This window comes from Oratosquilla oratoria, chromosome 26 (genome assembly GCF_046742065.1).
Source record: "Oratosquilla oratoria isolate Oo_2021 chromosome 26, ASM4674206v1, whole genome shotgun sequence".
NCBI classification, from domain to species: domain Eukaryota; kingdom Metazoa; phylum Arthropoda; class Malacostraca; order Stomatopoda; family Squillidae; genus Oratosquilla; species Oratosquilla oratoria.
Genome location: NC_134802.1, coordinates 4,979,215 through 4,994,132, shown reverse-complemented (window position 1 = coordinate 4,994,132; position 14,918 = coordinate 4,979,215). Strand labels below are relative to the sequence as shown.

Sequence of the window (14,918 nt, the reverse complement as noted above, 5' to 3'; positions counted from 1 at the left end):
GTTAGAATAAATGTAGAGCACACATTGTATTGACCATGTGGCCGCAATCTGACATGCACACCTGCTTGACTCAAGGCTGACCTAATCCAATGTAATTATCCCCAATTACTCATGCCCACATGGTATATATATCGGCTCCTAGCCACATGTAAAACAAGTTCAGCTCTAACCTCACCAATAAATGACAAACCTCCTAACACTCCTCACTTCCCCTGACCTATATTAGGGAAAATTGCTAGGATACTGCAAGGGGATCTTTATTATAGTTTGCATGGTTGGAGAAATGGCAAAATTAACTTCAATACCTTGAAGTGCAGTGTGTGAAACAGAGAATAACAACCCAGCTAACAGGTATAGCTTAAATTACAAAGGATTACAAAGGCAGAGCATGCCGACAGGAGACCTTTTGGTCCATATCTAGGTCAGATGTGAAAAAAATATATATATATAAATTAATAAATAAAAACTATAATAATGTAAATAATAAAATACATAAATAAATGCATATAACTAATAATAAATGAGAATCAAGCAAATAATAATAAACAATATAAAATAAATGATAGTCATTACAGCATCTTGCTTAGGTGTTCATCTAAATGATTCTTAAAGCTTCAAACTGAACTACATTGCACTGCCTCTGCAGGAAGTTTATTCCATTCATTAACTACACGGTTGGCGAAGTTGTTTCTACCCACTTCCAAATTAAATCTATTTTTGGACAGTTGGAGACCTTTGTTTCTTGTCAGATTCTCATTCAGTGTGAAAATTTTGTCGCTTTTGATGTTTTCAATTCCCTTTAGAATCTTAAAGACCTGTATCAAGTCATCTTTGAGTCTACGCTTTTTTAGGCAAAACAGATTCATATGTTTTGGTCGATTTTCATATGATTTATTTTTGATATTTGGAATCAGTTTTGTGGCTTGCCATTGTACTTTTCCCAATCTATCAATGTCTTTAATGAGATTCGGTGACCATCGGAAACTACATTCCAAATGTGGATGAACTAACGATTTATATAGCTTGTTCATGAGTGATGGACTTTAGAAGTCAAAAGATCCCACAATCAGTCCTAGAATCTTAACTAGGACAAGAAAATCACAAGAGGACATGGAAAGAAAATTAAAAAAACAGTTATAGAAGAGATCTGAAGAAAAACAGTTTTCCACGTAGAGTGGTGGACACTTGGAACAAACTGGACGAAAAAATAGTGTGTGCAAAAACCATTCATGAATTTAAGAGCAAACTAGACACTGCAAGATACAAAGGCGGGACACCACTAGTGTAGCTCCCCTTGCTGTAAAATAAAAATAGGTAAATTTGCTTTCTCTGAGGCTGAAATACACTGCTTGGATGATTTGAGAATGTTACTGATAATTACACAAAGATCATTTTCACTATCAACTTTTGTTAACAAATTTCTAACTTATAATCGTACTTACTGTTATCTTTACCTATGTGCATTACCTTGCATTTACTTGTGTTAAATTTCATTAGCCACTTTTCGGACCATTGCTGTAATTTATCTAAATCTTCTTTAATATCTAATTGGTTTAAGTGATCATTTGCCATTCAGCACAGTTTTGTATCATAAGCAAATCTGGAAACAGTAGATTTTAGTCCATGGTCTATATCATTTATATATAGGCTACTATGAATAGAAGTGGCCCAAGAATGAAACCCTGTGGAACTCCACTTATAACTTTTCCATTCAGAAATTTTTTTATCGTTCAACCAATTACTAGTCCAACTTAATAGACTACCACTTATTCTGTGTGAAGCTAATTTAGTAAGTAGTCTTTCATGGGGGATGGTATCAAAAGCTTTAGTAAAGTCTAGATATATTAAATCTATACTCTTTCTATTGTCATAATTTGAGATAACTGTGTTGTAGAATTTGAGCAAGTTAGTCACACAAGAACATTTCCATCTGAAACCATGTTGGCTATCATTTATGTTATTTTCTAACTGATATTTGATAGCATCTCTGATGATAGTTTCCATAATTTTTCCTATGATTGAAGTCAAACTTATAGGCCTGTGGTTATTTGGTTTCTTTTTGTCAACTTGTCAACTTTTTTGAATATGGGAGTACTGCTAGCTAGCTTCCATTCTCTTGGGACATCTCCGGATATGATGGATTTCTTGAAAATAATTTCTGATGGAACAACAATTTCATTTTTCATTTCCTTTAAGACTCTTGGATGCCAACCATCAGGCCCTGATGTTTAACTTTGAGTTTCTCTATACACCTTTTAATTTTTTCTTTTGTTATATTTACTGTAGTAAGTTTACCCTAGACATTTCACAGGTTTCAGTTTGGAGTTCACTTTGAGGTGTTTCGTTTATGAATACTGAGCTAAAATAATTGTTTAAAATATCACACATTCCTTCATTTGAATATTCAAGTTGACCGTCAGCAGATAATAGTGGACTAATGTGATTCCTAGCAACCTTTTTATCTCTAATGTAACTATAGAATTCTTTGGGATTCTCTTTGGATTTATCAGCGATATTCATTTCGTATTGTCATTTTCGTTTTTTATTGTCTTTTTAAATCTCTCTGTACTAATACATAACTTTAATAGTCATTAGATGCACCTGTGCACTTGTATTTCTTATAAGCCTGTCTATTTTTAGCAATACTTTTTTCAATTTCTTTGTCAAGCCATTATGGGCCACCCTGATTTGGGGGACGTCTGTCCTTAAAAGGAATGTAAGTATGAATTATCTTAATGAGCCTATTTTGAAATATTTCCCACATCTGATCTACAGGTCTTTCGCTTAATTTTGCCTCCCAGTCTGTAAGCTGAAGCTCCTGATGTAGTCCTATGAACTGAGCTTTAGTGAAATTGGGTATTTTCAAAACACAAGTATCTTTTCTAATTTTTTTTAGTAGTTTAAATCTAAGTTGTGATCACTATTTGCAACAGTTTCACTGACTCCTACATCGGTTATCATGCTTTCACGGCTAGTGATCAATAGATCGAGTAAGTTTCCATGTCTTGTGGGCTCTTTTACATGCTGAACTAAGTAACTGTCACCAAGAAAATCAATCAAGCGACTACCTATATGGGCATGTTCAAGGGTCATCCAATCAATGTCAGTAAAATTGAAATCACCCATTATCAATAAATCCCAGTTGCAGAAACTAGAGTTCTTGAAACAATAGTTTGTTGTCTGCTAATGATAATGTCTTTGGCCTATATATTACACCTACATTCATTTTTTTTCCATTTGCTTGGGTTAATTCTACCCACAAACTATTATATGCATCCTGTTTCACTTTCTCTTAAACACAAGCATGAACATTGTTTTTAATGTACAACAGAACACCCCAACCTTTCTTGTGGTTTCCATCCTGATGAAAGTGTTTTAATCCCATAATATTAAATTCAGCTTCGAACTCTGTACCATTTAACCATGTCTCAGTTATTCCTATCATATCAAGATTTTCGCTTTTGACATATGCCTGTATTTCTTGGAATTTGTTCCTAATACGAGCATTACAGTACATGGTTTTAAGAAACTTGATTATTTCTTTTTGACACATTTTGAGTTTAACCACTTCCATACGGTGCCGCCTACTTAGGCGGCATGAGGAGCAAGTAGGTACTCGCTGATACCGAAGTCGCCATCTTGATTATATTTATTGTAGTTGTACCTACGTAATTTTTATTCTCTCTAAACTGGCTTCATCATTTTCTATGGTTATCAAAATACACGAGTGAAAGAGAACGGACAATTTAGCACTGACTTTATTTTTTGTAATGCGATTATTATTTCGAGACATCGCACGTCGGGCAGCTAATGCTGCCAGACGTGCGATGTGCCCCGGAGGGAAGAGGTTAAAATATCATGCCTTACATTATAATTTTGTTTTTTTTATTGACACCTTGCTCTATATTGATATTTGGTCCTTCACTGACCTTCAAATCCTCATTAACATTTCTCCCATCAAAATTAACATTTTCCCCATCACAGACATCTGGTTGCTCACGGTCATCCAATCTCTTTGGTACACTTTGCCCCCCTACGTCACCGCATTTCACACCGGCCTCCCTTCGTTCAATAACATTCTGTCCAGCATCCCTTCCTAAAATGATATTTTGTCCTCCAGTAACATTATATCCTACCATGATATTTTGTCTTCCACTATCCCCATACAGTGGGGATAGTGGAAGACTATCGTTCATTGACATTCTGTCTAGTATCCCTTCCTAAAATGATATTTTGTCCTCCAGTAACATTATATCCTACCATGATATTTTGTCTTCCAGTATGCCCCATACAGTGTCAACAGCACTGTATGGGGCAGAAACATGGAACATAAGAGAGGAAGAGAGAAGGAGTTTGAATGTGTTTGAGATGAGGTGTCTGAGAAGTATGATGGGGGTTACTAGGCTAGACAGAGTGAGAAATGAGGGGGTGGAAAGGGAGTTGGGAGATAGGGTTGATGAAAGAGTATTAGGATGGTTTGGACACATGGAAAGAATGAGTGAAGAAAGACTAGTAAAAGAGGTATGGAAGGCAGATGTGGAGGGAGTGAACATGAGGGGACGTCCTAGAATGAGGTGGATGGATGGGGTGAAGGGGGCTTTGGGGAAGAGGGTAATGTCTGTTGAGGAAGGACGGGAGAGGACAGAAGACAGGGGTGAATGTAGAATGGTTGTATATGGATGATGTTGTGATGCATGAGGTGGAATGGGCAGGGGGATGGCGGGTGAGGTAGTATGTGTGAGCAAAATTTGACGCAGCCCGAAGGGATTTCTCCCCCATCTTCTCCTTTTATGCATTGGGGGATGGAGAGGGGGGGTCGCCGATTTAATGAAACGGCCTTACTGTGGATGTGCTGTGTCTTGTGACACTGCTTCTGATCCAGGGCAGTGGACAAGGTGCAAGGATGACCCGTCATCCAGGAAGTGCTAAGATAAGAGGGAGGGTGGAGGGGTGTGGAGTGTATTCAGGGATGGATGGGGTGGGAATGATTTTATGCCTTTTCCTTTTTGGCTACCTCCCTTGTAAGGGGGAAAAAGCCTTGGTATATGTATGTATGTATGTACTATCATTACATCCCATTATGATCTTTTGTCCTCCACTGTCATTACATCCCATTGTGATATTTTGTCTCTCATTGACTTTCTGCCTGGCATCCCTTCCTAAAATTATATTTAGTCCTCCACTGATATTATATACCACCATGATATTTTGTCCTCCACTATCATTACATCCCATTGTGATATTTTGTCCTCCACTATCATTACATCCCATCGTGATCTTTTGTCCTCCACTGTCATTACATCCCATCATGACATTTTGTAACATTTCGTCCTCTAACGACATTATATCCTAAAATTATATTTTGTCCTATACTGGCATATTAAAGAAAATTGAATCTTAAAAGGACTGAGGAGTACTGACTACCTATCCAGGAAACCATGCATTAGTGTCAGGAGTAGGGCTAACAAGGCATTAGGATTTATTGTTATGACAGTTACAAATATAAGTATAAAAGTAATTATGAAACTATCTGGCAATAGTTAGACCCATTCTTTACTGTGTGGTACAGTTTTGGATTTTGTCCTATTGATTGGATATTAATTCACTAGAATCTGTAGAGGAGAATTACCAAAATGATACAAGGACTTAGAATTTACCATATGAAGACAGGCTTTGGCATCTATTTTTGCCACAGGAAATAGTAGCCAGGGAACACTTGGCACATATTCTTGCCATTTTGTGCCATAGCAAACAGGAGCCCCAGCATTTTTGGCATGTCTTCTTGCCATGTCTGTTTATACAGGATGACTTTTTCAATAGATGGCAATTGGTACTTTTATGGGACTGGTTGATAATTATGGTGTAATTAATCCATTATGAAATTATTATGATCCGATTTGTAGGTACATTTGGGGTGTCTCCTTGTCATGGCATAGATTTTTTAAATTGCCTTCAGCAATTTCATAAAAAAAAAAAAAAAAAAAAAAAAAAAAATAGTACAGACGCTCCTCAACTTACGTTTTTGTTACGTTCCGAACGGCCGAACGTAAGTTGAAAATGAACGTAAGTTGTTACTGTACTATACATCCGTAAATTCTATTACCATATCTTATAAAACACCCCTAAATCATTAATTATACACATAACATTGTAAAATAACATTAATTTCAAATAAATTAAATTCAAGCAACATAAATTGGGATGGTGGAGGAGGAGGGGGAGGAGGAGGAGGAGGCAAGGCATGTTCAGTTTGTCGTTTGTGCAATGTAAACAATGGACGCAGCGGCATGTGCAAGTATCATTTGAACTACGGAGAGCGCGCTAAACTAAAAAATTCACTCAAAAAACATTTTTTACCATTTTTTCTTACAGTCAGTTCAAACGTAAAATCGAAAAAACCTAAAACGAATGAACGTAAGTAGAGGAGCGTCTGTAGTATTATACGAAAAGGGAGATATGCTCGTGGTGACTCATCTAAGTAGTCAAATGCCACTTTCATCGACCTTAATAGGTTGAAGGTTGCTCCGACTATTTTACTGATATGTTTGTCCGGTGTCATGTCTTTGCGGATTATTATTTCAAGGTCTCTTTCCGAGTTCACTTTTTTGACTTCTTCACCAATTTCATACTTTCTTGATATTCTGTTTTTACTTTTTCCAAACTCCATTATACTACACTTCTTGATATTGAAGTTCACTTCCCACTTTTGAGTTCATTTCCAGATTTTGTCTAGGTCTAACTGTCATGATTCACAGTCCTCCTCTGTTCTTACTTTAAGCATTTTTGCATCATCTGTGAAGCAATTCATATAACACTCCTTCATCCATGTCATTTACATATATGGCAAACATGATTGGAGCCAGTATCAAACCTTGTAGGACACCACAACGTCAACATTCCTCATGACGATGACAACCTTGATAACCTCTAGAATTACAGGTACCACATTACTAAATGCAGGTTAGGATGGGTTAGATCAATTTATACTTCAATTCCTTCAACCTAATCTATCAAAACAAAGATGGCACCTCAAGCAGTTGTTGCGGCTCTGTTCATTAGTACAGGTAGTCGTTGACTTACGACCGAGTTCGGTTCCGACAGACAGGTCTTAAGTCGATCTGGACGCAAGTCGGTCTTTATATACAGGTAGTCGTCGACTTACGACAGAGTTCGGTTCCGACAGGCAGGTCGTAAGTTGATCTGGACGCAAGTCGGATTTTATATATATAAAGTATATATTACCCTTTATATATTATTTTTGTTACTGTATATATACTGTATATTGTATATTATATTTAGCATACTGAAATAATCTTAGCATCTTTGAACTATGTTGTTTAGTATTTTTAACCTTTTTATAATTTTATCTGATTTTCTTTGGGAAACGTAGCTTAGGCCTTAGCATACTGAATAAAATCCTATCATCTTTGACCTATGACATTAGATACTTATTTTTTTTTTAAAAATTATTATTTTACCATCAGACTTTCTTTAGGAAACGTATGCATACTGAATAAAATCGTATTATCTTTGAGCTACGTTCTTTAATATTCATTAACTTTTTATAATTTTCGTTAGGAAACGTAGCCTAGGCCTACGCATACTGAATAAAGTCCTATCATCTTTGACCTACAAATACTTATTTGTTTGTTAAATACATATCATTGCAAGGCGCAATTAGGAAAATTTCTATTTCAAAACACATTCTTCTCGTTTACGTACTATACCGAAAATATTGACAACAGAGCATAAACAAAGTTTACTGTTACATTTTATTAATCGCAAAACATAAAAATACAAAATGCTGTACCGAACATATTGTTATCGACAACAGACTAAGCATAAAAAAGTTTTACTGTTACATTTTATTAATTGCAAAACATAAAAATACAAAATGTAAGGTAAATTTTTATTTCAAAACACATTCTTTTCGTTTACGTACTGTACCGAACATATTGTTATCGACAACAAACTAGCCTAGGCATAAAAAAAAGTTTTACTGTTACATTTTATTAATTGCAAAATATATAAAAAGTACAAAATGCAATGCAAAATTAGGAAACATTTTACTTCAAACAACCAAAATGAAAGAATATTTAGCTGGCTGAAATGCTGATGCCGCCGGCAGCCTGCCAAAATTGTCGTACTTGCGTCTCGCGGCATGCAAAATAATTGTACTGCACTGCCAGGCATAACATTGCAATTCTATTACTCTATTAAATGTTAAATATTATTGTACTATCTCGTGGTCGTAAAGTCGATCAGTCGTAAGTTGCATAGGTCGTAAGTCGACGACTACCTGTATATATACAGTATATATTACCCTTTAAATATTTTTGTTACTGTATATATATATATTGTATATTATATTTAGCATACTGAAATAACCTTAGCATCTTTGAACTATGTTGTATAGTATTTCTTAACCTTTTTATAATTTTATCTGATTTTCTTTGGGAAACGTAGCCTAGGCATGAGTATACTGAATAAAATCCTATTATCTTTAACCTATGATATCTAATACTGTACGAGTATTTTCTAACCTTTTTATTATTTTACCATCAGACTTTCTTTAAGAAACGTATGCATACTGAATAAAATCTTATTATCTTTGAGCTACGTTGTTTAATATTCATTAACTTTTTTATAATTTTCGTTAGGAAACATAGCCTAGGCCTACGCATACTGAATAGAGTCCTGTTATCTTTGACCTACATATACTTTTTTGTTGGTTACAATAAAATTATTGCAAGGCAAAATTCGGACTTTTTTATTTCAAAACACATTCTTTTCGTTTACGTATTGTACCAAAAATATTGTTATCGACAATAGACTAGGCATAAACAAAGTTTACTGTTACATTTTATTAATCGCAAAACATAAAAAATACAAAATGCTGTACCGAACATATTGTTATCGACAACAGACTAGTTATAAAAAAGTTTTACTGTTACATTTTATTAATTGCAAAACATATAAAAATACAAAATGCAAGGCAAAATTAGGATTTTTTTTATTTCAAAACACATTCTTTCCGTTTACGTACTGTACCAAACATACTGTTATCGACAAACTAGCCTAGGCATAAAAAAATAGTTACATTTTATTAATTGCAAAACATATAGAAATACAAAAATACAAAATGCAATGCAAAATTAGGAAAGATTTTACTTCAAAAAAAAAAAAATTGAAAGACTATTTAGCTGGCTGGGATGCTGACGCTGTCGGCAGCCTGCCAAAACTATCTTACTAGCGTCTCGCGGCGTGCGGAGTAATTGTTCTGCGCTGCCAGACATAACATTGCAATTCTACTACTCTATTAAATGTTAAATATTATTGCACTATCTCGTGGTCGTAAAGTCGATCAGTCGTAAGTCGCATAGGTCGTAAGTCGACGACTACCTGTATATCGCTTTTAGTAAACTTTTCTGTTATTGACCTCTGCCAAGAAAAATGTATATTACATTGATGTATCATAATTACTGAAGTACATGAGACTTACCGTAGGTTAGTTGAGATGTGCTTCTGGTTTTATGAAGCAAATCAATTCTGCTGAAGGGTAAGCATTCATATGAGATATGCTCCCCAGCCGGTCCGACAGTCTTTGAATAATACGAGCACCCACATGATAACCTGGAACTTGATTATTTTGCAATGAAGAGATTCCCAGTTGGTTACATGTAAGGGGAGGAGAGGAGGGCATATGAATGCTTACCATTCAGCAGAATTGATTTGCTTCATAAAACCAGAAGCACATCTCAACTAACCTCGGTAAGTCTCATGTACTTCAGTAATTTTATATCAGCAAATCACAATTCTGCTGAGGGTTCGCAAACATATGAGGTTTTGAAGACATGTGGGTGTCGTGCCTCAGAAGTTCTTAGGCAGGTGAAGTTGGGGCCGTTCCATAATTCTTCCATTTCAAATTTAGTGTGCCCAAGCTAATCCAGTACTGCATCTTGGAATGGGTCTCCCTCCTGTACAATTTCCTTGTTGTAGTGTTTGGCAAAGGTTGATTCTCTTGACCATCCAGCTTTGGACATGATGTGGCGTATAGGTACGGACATGGATCTAGCTTGAGAGGCAGCAGCCGAGCGGACACTGCTCGCTGTGTATTTGGTAGAGTCAATTCCAGAGATAGTAAGTTCATGCTTGATCCATCTTGCAATTGTGTCTCTTGATACTGGTTTGTGCGGTTTGATGAAGCTTATGAGGAGTCTTCCATCCTTCTTCCCTGTCTCGTCTCGGAGGTGTTCCGTTTTCTCCAGATATGCTCGCAAAGTCCTGCACACACACAAACTTTCATCCTTAGTGTAGAGAAAGAACTTCACAGACTGAATGTTAAATCCAGGGCGACACTGTTTAATGTTGTCCCCTAACCAGACTGAAATAGCTTCTTCCTTTATGCTTATATTCTTGAGTACTAGTAAGTGTAGGGTCTGAACTCTGGCAGCTTGTGTAAGTGCCATCAGCATTACTAGTTTGAGTGTAAGTTCTTTCAGTGGGAGAGACTGTAAGGGTTCCAACTGTTTCAGTTTTGTTAATACAGGTTTGACATCCCAGGTGTCCTTATATCTAGGCATTGAAGGCCTCAGATTGAAAACTCCCCTCATTAACCTGATGACTAGGGGATGGTTGTCTGCCCTGCATCCGTCCACAACTATCCCCAGCAAGGATAGGGCCCCCCTCACCGTGTTGATACTGTTGTAACCCACACCTCTGTGGAAAGTTTCTGTTAAGAAGTTTATGACGTCAGTTACAATGGGAGTAGTGGGATTGATGTCCCGTCTATGACAAAATTGTGCCCACCTGTTGATATGTAATCTGTATTGTTTGCTAGCTCCAGGTTTCCATGATGCCAAGATAAGGTCCATACCTTTTTCAGATATGCCTCATTCTCGCAGGCTTTCCCGGAAAGTAGACGGGCCATCAATCTGGTATGGGACATGATGGGATGTTCTTCCGTCGACAGGGGCCACACCAGCACTTTCTTTCTCCTCATTATGATTCTTGGATCTTCTATGAGCAGCCTGAGTAGTGCTCCCATCCAGGGCTGTGATGTCCAAAATGGAACTATCATCCAACCTCTGGCCCCTTCTGCTCTTAACTTCTGCAGGCATCTAGCAATCAGGGAGAAAGGGGGGAAAATGTAGATGAAACCTAATGTTGCCCAATTAAGGTTGAATGCATCACAATAATTTGATTCTGGGTCTGGCCTCCAGGAGCAAAACTGAGGCACTTGTTTGTTCAACCTAGATGCAAATAGATCAATGTTGGGTGTGCTAAAAATGATGCTTAATTTCTTAAAAATTTTCTTATCCAACTTCCATTCATGTCTGTCATTGAAGTTCCTGGATGCTGTATCAGCCAAAGTATTATCACTCCCGGGAATGTAGGAACATGTGATCCAGGCATCATTGGTTAGACACCAGTTCCAAATATCAGAGGATACATTGTTACATGCTACCGACTTAGTGCCTCCCATTTCATTGATGTAGTTAACTGCTGTAGTGTTGTCACAGAAAACTTTGATGTGCTTTCCTCTGACCTCATTTGCAAAAGATTTTAATGTAAGGAGCACAGCTATGAGTTCCCGGGCATTAATATGAAGCTTCTTTTCCTCTGTCGTCCATCTTCCATTGACTGACTGATGATTTATGCAGCCACCCCAACCTAAGTCTGAAGCATCTGAGTATAAGACAATTTCAGGAGTTGGGTGAATTATTCGCCTATGTTGGGTCTCAACATGTTTGATCCACCAAGTCAGGTCAGTTTTCATTTCGTCGGTGATCAACATTTTATCCTCAAGTTCCCATAACTCCTTTGCAATGCTGTAATCTTTGCCGATTCAAGGTGACGATAGTGTAACTTTCCAAGTTCCACAGCTGGGAAGGCAGCAACTAGAAGCCCTATCACCCTGGCTACTTCTCTGATTTTGTCACTAGTTTTAGCTATTAGTTGTTTACATCCAAGTAGAATTCTTTCTTTCCTACGTATTGGTAAGGTAACAATCATTTTGTCCGAGTCAATGACATTGCCAAGGTATTCGATACTTTTAGTGGGTTCTAGCACAGATTTCGCAACGTTAATACAGAAGTCCATTTTCATGAGTAATTCAATGGTAGAATTAATGCAATCATAGCATCCAGAAAGAGAAGCACTGCACATGAGAGTGTCATCAATAAAGCTGGTGATGGTAAAGCCTTTTTCTCTTAAAGTAGCAAAGATAGGTTTCATGAGTTTGGTAAAAAGTCTGGGTCCTTCTGAGATTCCATTTGGGAGACAGGTGAACTGATAAACTCTGCCATACCATTGAAAACAAAGGAATTTTTGCTGTTCTTCCACTATTCTAATAGAGTAGTAGGCATGTTTAAGATCCACAGATGCCATATAGTCCCCTTCATTTATCAGTCTGATAGCTTGTTCAAAGTTCTCCATTTTGAAATGGATATAGGGAATGTGGTTGTTTAATTTTTCTAAATTGAGTACCATCCTATAATCTCCATCTTTTTTCTTCTTCAGAAATACAGGGGAAATGATCTGATCTGCCCTTCTCTTTGTTTCTTTTAAAACTTTAAGCTCCAATAATTTCGAAATTTCTTGTGATAGTATCATTTGTTCTGCCAGGCTAAAGTTATATTCCACATTCTCAAAACAAAGGTAACCGATATCATTGACATTAATATTCAGGTGACAATGTTTGACTATGTCTAGAATACACTCATGCCTCGATTTAACGGACTAAAAGGGGGGAACACCGGTCCAATATACCCGATTGTCCGCAGTTTCCGATACTACTGTATTTCAACGATTATGTTACGAAAAAATGAGGAATGAATACAGTACGGTACTTTTACTTAAGCACACTATCCAATCTGTTAGTGTAAATACCTGGGATCTGGCCCAAAATTTTCACCCCAAGAGTACCAAGTCCAAAATTTTCATCAAACGAATACTTCAACGAATATTGGGTAAGTTGTTCCTTTTGTTTACGAATACCAGACACAGTTTGTTTCTTTACTCCATATTCATCACACACCTGCTTCACCGACACTCCACTTTCCAACTTTTTAATCAACTCAAGCTTCTGTGATACTGTTAAATTGACTCTTTTCCTCTTTTCTACAGGATGTACAGGTGCCATGGTTAAAAAAAACTGTTAATTATTTCACAAACAACACACAAAACAGGACCAAAAAGGTCGAAAAACACGGACCAAACAGCTCCACGTGTTCTGGCACAGTTGTAAACAAAGCGACCATAGGTCATCTGGCGGTCAACTGCGGAAACATCGGACCGCATCCGGTCGCTCCGGACGATCCGGAAGCTACAGATTTTGTCCGTTGCATCCGAAATCCGTTAAAGTGAGGTCCGTTAAATCGAGGTATGAGTGTATATGAATCACTAGTGATTTTTTACCACTCATGCACAAATCTGTGAAGGTCCTGCCACAAAGTTGGTACTTGCCTGGTTTATTGTCGGGGAGTGCTGCGTCCCCTGCCTTTGGAATTTTTTTAATCCAAGGCCTGCCGAGCATAGTAAGGCCTCTGGTCTCCCCTGAGTCCTAGCCTCCACTGTCCATAGGGTTGAAATCTTGTGTGTCCTTTAAACTGGGTTCTTGTCTTCCCACTTCCAAACTTCCATGCGCCTGGCTTCCAGGATGGAAAGGGGGATTTGGCTGTGATTTTGCTTTTGGGTTTTTCCGCCTCTTCGATTTGTCTTGCGGATTGCGAGAGGTCATCCCCAACAGAAAGCGTGATATGGGCACTTTGTCAGAGCATAGGTGTGAGTACTTTTGATTTATTTCCTGTTTGATGTTAAAACGGCGAACCAAGTTGTTACGGTAGTTGGCATGACCTAACAGTGTCAGAGCACCATTGATCATGCCCACTTCATGGGCCACCACAGCGTTACCTTCATCCTGGGCCACTTTGTCAAGCACCGAAAGTGGCTTGATGATGATGGAAGCTGCCTTAGTTATATCTTTATTGACTTCCTTCATGCGTAAGTCTGCTTTTTTAGCGTCCGGTTTTAGCACCTCCAAAATTTGCATATTGCACTCACCTGGGGATAAAGGAGGGCAATTACCGGGCCTCTTGGTACTCTCGTCCTCCCTCATGCCGTGGTCAAATATTTGATTGACCATGTCCGCCACATGTCTGGCAACATCTCCGGAGACTTCTTCAACTGGGCCGAAAGCCTTTGACTGCATCAAAATACTGCCAATGGGGAAATCTTCATGCAACTCACCTTCTTCACTGCTGCTTCCGTCGGAGATAAAACCCGAAAAGTTACCTGGAGAGGGCGTAACAGGCCCTGCTTCCTTCCTGGTTGAACTAGTGCCCGGTCTGGCATCGTTGTGGGTTTCCGGCCTCTGCGAAACATCTTGCCGCCTCTCCGCTTTTAGTTGATCCATATCACTCCTCAGTTCAGCAATGGCTTGCAGTACTGTGTGCCAAGGGGCTGAGGAGTCGTCATGTACTTGGAAACCAGTATGTGACGTGGAGCCGTCAGGGGGTGGGGGAGGGGGGATTGCCATGTCTTCTAGACTTCGATGCGTAGCGCCAACGCAAGTATTTCTATCCCGATGGGAAGTACTGTTGCTTGACCTGCTTGATTTATGCTTGTATTTGCAAGAATGTTGGCTTGCTTCTCCTCCGTGAGAGGAGGCGCCTGACTTCCTGCTTGTATGGGTATGCGTTTCGTCGGAAGACGACATGGCGGTTGTGACTGATGGAGTTGTATGCACATTGTCGTATTTACCTGATAATTTAGTGAGTTTCGTTAAAACTCAAAATGAGAGTGTCGTAAACTCTTATTAGATGATAAGATGAGCATCGTAAACGCTATTATTATATTGCAAATTGAGCGTCATAAACACTCGAATGCCAGGTCAAGCACTAGTAAGCAGGGATACG

The 14,918-nt window shown here is 38.1% G+C and overlaps 2 protein-coding genes and 1 pseudogene across 3 annotated transcripts in view; 1 reads left to right on the top strand and 2 right to left on the bottom strand.

The window, feature by feature from the left end:
• The window catches only part of LOC143039179 (uncharacterized), a 387,022-nt gene that overhangs the window by 345,294 nt on the left and 26,810 nt on the right, over nucleotides 1-14,918 (bottom strand). The gene's annotated exons all lie outside the window — the stretch shown is intronic.
• Nucleotides 1-14,918, top strand: part of LOC143039178 (uncharacterized) — a 42,777-nt gene that overhangs the window by 24,897 nt on the left and 2,962 nt on the right. The window lies entirely within an intron of this gene.
• LOC143039238 (uncharacterized) lies at nucleotides 9,827-11,779 on the bottom strand (annotated as a pseudogene).